This window comes from Coregonus clupeaformis, chromosome 2 (genome assembly GCF_020615455.1).
Source record: "Coregonus clupeaformis isolate EN_2021a chromosome 2, ASM2061545v1, whole genome shotgun sequence".
NCBI lineage: Eukaryota > Metazoa > Chordata > Actinopteri > Salmoniformes > Salmonidae > Coregonus > Coregonus clupeaformis.
Genome location: NC_059193.1, coordinates 26,447,279 through 26,453,343, shown reverse-complemented (window position 1 = coordinate 26,453,343; position 6,065 = coordinate 26,447,279).

Genomic DNA, 6,065 nt, shown 5'->3' with positions numbered 1-6,065 from the left:
GTTGAGTTTATAGTTTTGTTCAGTGTAATTGACATCGTTCAAGTTTTCTGTCATCGCCGCTTCTTTCGCGGAGCAAAGACGTTTAGGGACCGGGATCAAATGCAATATTTGTTTTTTAAACGGAAAGGTTTTCTGTGCAAAATTTCCAAATGACATTAGTTTGACAGGTTGTAAGTAAATGGAAAGCTGTGAAAACGACCCAAAATGTTTCTGAAAAGATTTCAGTTGGCTTGGATGCATACTTTATGTGGTTGAAATACTATCCGCTTTTATGATGCTGATAAAGACAGCACATCCACAGACATTTCCATTCTCTCAATAAATCAATCATTTTTCTCCACTCCTGTTCCCGAGTCAAAAAGTAGCCTACATTTTGTGTATTATTTTACTGCAAGAAATGCTTAATTCTGCAGGAGTTAATATTAAGATATGTGAGAAGTTATAGAATACATAGTCAGTGATTTCAGTTTCCATGTCCATCTGAACAGTAGGCTACAGTTCCCTTGAAGTGTCATAAGCCTATCTGAAGTCCCAATCTAGTGACTGTCGAATTTGTGTAGCACATCACAACCTTCACACTGCTATCATCCTCTTTTACCACTCTCACCAAATCTTTCCCAAACATTACTTTTCTGGACCTCCCTTCTCTTTATTTTACAACTCTCCATTTCACAGCATTTCTCTTATTGAATTAAACTCCAACATTGTCCCTTTTGCCTAGGACCTTAACTTTTTCTGCCTGTTCCCAAAAGCATAGTTAGGCCATAGGCTTATGCGCTAACGCCAGATAGCATGCAATAATGAAAGAAAAACCTCAGTGTAGCCTATAGATATAAATTGCACAATAATTATACAGTTATGGATTTTTTAAAGGTATTGTTTTCTCTTTATTCAACCCGACCGAAACCACACCCACCCTTAATCCACCCACTATTTCATGATCCTAAACGTGCCCTGCGGAAATAACCACGGGGCCTGCAGGTTATGAGTCAACCCGCACATCACTAACGTAGCGGTATAACAATGTCAATGTAATGGTCCATTTCACATGAATTGCCGACAGTTTAACAATCAATTCATCATAATTAAGTGTTTCCCCTAAAAAAAAGTCCCAGCAGCAGTGTCAGCGCTAGCAGGGGTCTTCCTGAAGCATACATAGATGCATATAAATTATAAATAAAAAGGGACCGTAATTGGATCATTGCGGTGTCTAGACCCCATTTTATGCAACTAAGTACCTCAATTTCACAGCTGGAAGTTTAGCTCTGATATACTACTTTTAATTGTGTGTTTTTAATCTTTGAATACCCCACAACCTTATTCTTTGATTTAATGAGACCCTTGTCACTGTTCCCATCTCTGGAGCCAATAGTCTCCCTGGGGTGTGGAACTATCCTGCGGCTGTTTTGTTTGGCACCTTGTTTTAAGGGAGGTTGAAAACATTGCCTGAATGCATAGGATCCTTTTATACAGTATTCTATAATTAGACTAGCTATATCACAGGACAAGGAAACTCCAACTAAAGTAGCCTTTCATGGATGATGACTATCAGTGGATATGTATTTCCAACATTTAATATTACATTCTGGTACAAAGTTGACCGACATTTTTGAAAAGTAAGATTTTTAAGGCAGATTTTCTATGCGCGGAACTATTTTGAATAGCTGCGCGGGCCACCTTAAGCAGGTCTCTGCTGTTAACTGCAATGAGAGCGAGACTCCAGCGTTAGAGGGCTTCTCTGACCTGAGTGCTCTTCTGCGGTTTGAAATGTTCATCTTCGCATCAGTCTCAGCGCACTTTTCGTCTTTTCCCCAATTCATGGGTATTTCAGTCTGCAAGACAAGTCTATTAGGCTATTCCGTGGCCCTTTGAGACACTACCTGAGCCAAATCTCTGCCGGACGAGAAAGGTAAGATTACATGCATCCCAAGTATGGATTTCTGAAATGTGTGTTTAATTAGACCAGTGAAAGCAAGTAAATGTGTTTTGCATTATATTATTGTCTATAAGTCACTGACATAACACGACATATTCGGTTCTTGTGTTATGTTTCTTTTTGTGGAAAACATTAAATCAATGTTTTAATCGGGCGTCATGCCTAATGCCCGATGTTGTGCGCGGTTGTCCGGGTTAGATGATCTGCCGGGCTTTCAATAGACTAATTATAAAATGCTAGAATATAGGCGGCTGTCTGCATTAGGTATTGTAGGCACAATGTTGCATAGATAGGAATAATACACTATCCTTGCTTTCTGTTCGGCGTGATTCTACGTGCGAGAATACTAAAGGTTATATCTGCCAACTCAAGATTTTGGCAACGGGCGCAGCAGATGACTTATCCAGAAGCCAAAAATGTGTGCGAGCTCCTTACACAAATTTGAGCTGTTGCATATGCCAATATCAGTTCTGTCATGTCATTCGATTTGCATGGCATGTTGCATTTTCATTATTTGTAGTCTAAATGGAGAATGTGTCTTATTTGGGCATAGGGCTATTTAGCTTCCCGATGCCCAGTGATACCGGTGAATTCAAATATAAAGGCTAATCATTTGTTTCAATATATTGGTAAAGAGGTCTATCTGACTCTACTGAGAAGAAACATATGTTGACACTGGGGATATTATTTGAAAGGAAAATCTAGTAGTTTCCGTTGTATTAATGGATTTTTACCCCGTTTTATAGATGACAGTACTTAAATAGGAGCTTGAAGGTTCTTTATAAAGCTGCATTGTGAACCATTCTTTGATCTTCCTACAGCCGGACAGCTCCCTGTGCTTGTGGCAGTTTAGTACAGTCAGAGAGATGAACATATGAAAGTGTGGGAGCTCGAAGTGCTGCTTTAGTAATAACAGAATAATGCCCATAAACAGGAAAGTAGCCTATATGTGTGACATGAAGAAATGCCATTTAGTAGACGCTTTTATCTAAAGCGACTTAAGGTCAGTCATGCGTGCATACGTTTTTTTACTTATGTGTGGTCCCGGAAATCGAACCCACTATATTGGCGTTGAAAGCGCCATGCTCCACCAACTGAGCTACAGAGAGAGGACCACTATCCTGCTTGGGAGGGAATGGGTGATGTAGTATGTGTGATCAACAGAATACAACGGTTTTTGTGATGCTATAGTTTATTGTGCTTTAACTGCATTCAGTGTATCTCGACTTGTTGGCTATAGGGGCTCAGTATTCATTTGAAACATGTTTAAAGGGGTTAGGAGTATGTTTCATTGTCAATGCCTCTCCCTTCCGGTGGCCCCGAGGACAGGTTTTCATGGCTATGCATTTTCTTCACACTCCTAGGCTATCTGTATTTAGATTGGTCTGTGCATATACTGCATATCTCCAAATTACCCTGCTCATTCCTGTAATAGCTCCTGCTTGTCTTTATAGAACACAAACTGTCAGCCCCCTACTGCTGCTGATGGTGATGGTGCCATTATGTGTAGATTATTATTCGTTTTGACAGGTGTAAGAGTCTGTGTAGGGCAGGGGCACAACTTTCACTGGGGACGGGGACATGTCCCCCCACATTCTGAAATGGCATTTTTGTCCCCCCCAGTTTTATCATTGGAATGTGATACGAACGAGGCAACGGTATACTTTAGGACCATGCGGACGCCTCCGAGCGGTCGGGTAGGCTGTTTGGAGTGTTTATCCTCCCCACATCTAAAACCAAAGTTGCGCCCCTGGTGTAGGGTATACCCATTTGAATTCAATCACTTTTTGACAGCACCCCTTTTGATTTGAACAAAACCTTCCATACATATTTATCCATTGTATAAGTGCTCAGAAAGTGACTTTTTGGACCTGAATGCCCAAACATTCAGGAGATAGAGCTGCTCAAAGTTGACCCATTTTGCTTACCCCACCATCAAATCAAATCACATTTTATTTGTCTCCTGCGCCGAATACAACAGGTGTAGACCTTACAGTGAAATGCTTACAAGCCCTTAACCAACAATGCAGTTTTAAGAAACATAAGTGTTAAGTAAAAAAATTATAAATAAAAAACTAATAATTAAAGAGCAGCAGTAAAATAACAGTAGCGAGGCTATATACAGGGGGTACCGGTACAGAGTCAATGGGCGGGGGCACAGGTTAGTCGAGGTAATTGAGGTAATACAGTTGAAGTCGGAAGTTTACATACACCTTAGCCAAATAGATGTTGCCACCCCCGTGCTTCATGGTTGGGATGGTGTTCTTCGGCTTGCAAGCATTCCCCTTTTTCCTCCAAACATAACAATGGTCATTATGGCCAAACAGTTCTATTTTTGTTTCATCAGACTAGAGGACATTTCTCCAAAAAGTACAATCTTCGTCCCCATTTGCAGTTGTAAACCGTAGTCTGGCTTTTTTATGATGGTTTTGGAGCAGTGGCTTCTTCCTTGCTGAGCGGCCTTTCAGGTTATGTCGTTATAGGAATTGTTTTACTGTGGATATAGATACTTTTGTACCTGTTTCCTCCAGCATCATCACAAGGTCCTTTGCTGTTGGGATTTATTTGCACTTTTTGCACCAAAGTACGTGCATCTCTAGGAGACAGAACGCGTCTCCTTCCTGAGCGGTATGACGCCTGCGTGGTCCCTTGGTGTTTATACTTGCGTACTATTGTTTGTACAGATGAACGTGGTACCTTCAGGCGTTTGGAAATTGCTCCCAAGGATGAACCAGACCAGTGGTCTACAATTTTTTTCTGAGGTCTGGGCTGATTTCTTTAGATTTTCCCATGATGTCAATTAAAGAGGCACTGAGTTTGAAGGTAGGCCTTGAAATACATCCACAGGTACACCTCCAATTGACTCAAATTATGTCAATTAGCCTATCAGAAGCTTCTAAAGCCATAACATCATTTTCTGGAATTTTCCAAGCTGTTTAAAGGCTCAGTCAACTTAGTGTATGTAAACTTCTGACCCACTGGAATTGTGATACAGTGAATTATAAGTGAAATAATCTGTCTGTAAACAATGTTGGAAAAATTACTTGTGTCATGCACAAAGTAGATGTCCTAACCGACTTGCCAAAACTATAGTTTTGTTAACAAGACATTTGTGGAGTGGTTGAAAAACAAGTTTTAATGACTCCAACCTAAGTGTATGTAAACTTGCGACTTCAACTGTATGTACATGTAGGTAGAGTTAAAGTGACTATGCATAGATAATAAACAGAGAGTGACGACAATGCAAATAGTCCAGGTAGCCATTTGATTAGCTGTTCAGGAGTCTAATGGCCATCCTCTCAGGGCACAATGTATGAATTCATAGTTGGATCAAAATCGCCGTTATAATCATTGGCCAGTACGGAGAATTAAGTAAAACCACAAGTCCAAATCCCTTCTCCATCCATGGCTAATTTAGGAAAGGGCCCATTTTAGCTAGCTAGCAAGCCACTGGAGGACAACAACACAACAATTCAAGTTTTGTCTGTCAATGACGTTTTGCTCTCGATGTGATTGGAATGAATCAAATCCAAACTGGCTTCCCTTGACACTTTTTTTGGTGCGCCAGAACCATTCACAGTTGAGCTCACTCAGTTTAGCTCAACGCTGATTGGCTATTATTTTATACATTTTTTTTTTTCAAGGGAGGCCAAATGCTCGCTGGCTTCCCTTGCATTCAATGCTACGGGAGGCAACAAAGTCATACTCTTTATGACCAGACAGCGTCAGGTAGATGGCCTACACATACAGAAACAGAAGGGCGCTGTTTCGCTCGCTCGGATGCTTTCTCCTGTGAGATTCATTTAGCCTTTTGTGAATTGAAGGAAAGTTATGAAACACAGAGAGACGAAAATATGTTATTTAATGTTTTTTTTATTGGTACATTTTTTGGCGAAGCTTACTTCCCTTGGCCTCAATGAATACACACCACTGGATTCTACAAGCCTCTCGTTCACCATAGAAGGCAGCAGGCAGGACCCCTACTGGTGAATGATGAACTGAAAACTCAAAAGAGTCATCATGATTCTACAAGCCTCTCGTTCACATGTCGCTCACCATAGGGGGCTTATTGGAGCTGTCATTTGTGACTGACTTGTAAACTTGTGCTTTAAACAATGTACATTTGTTA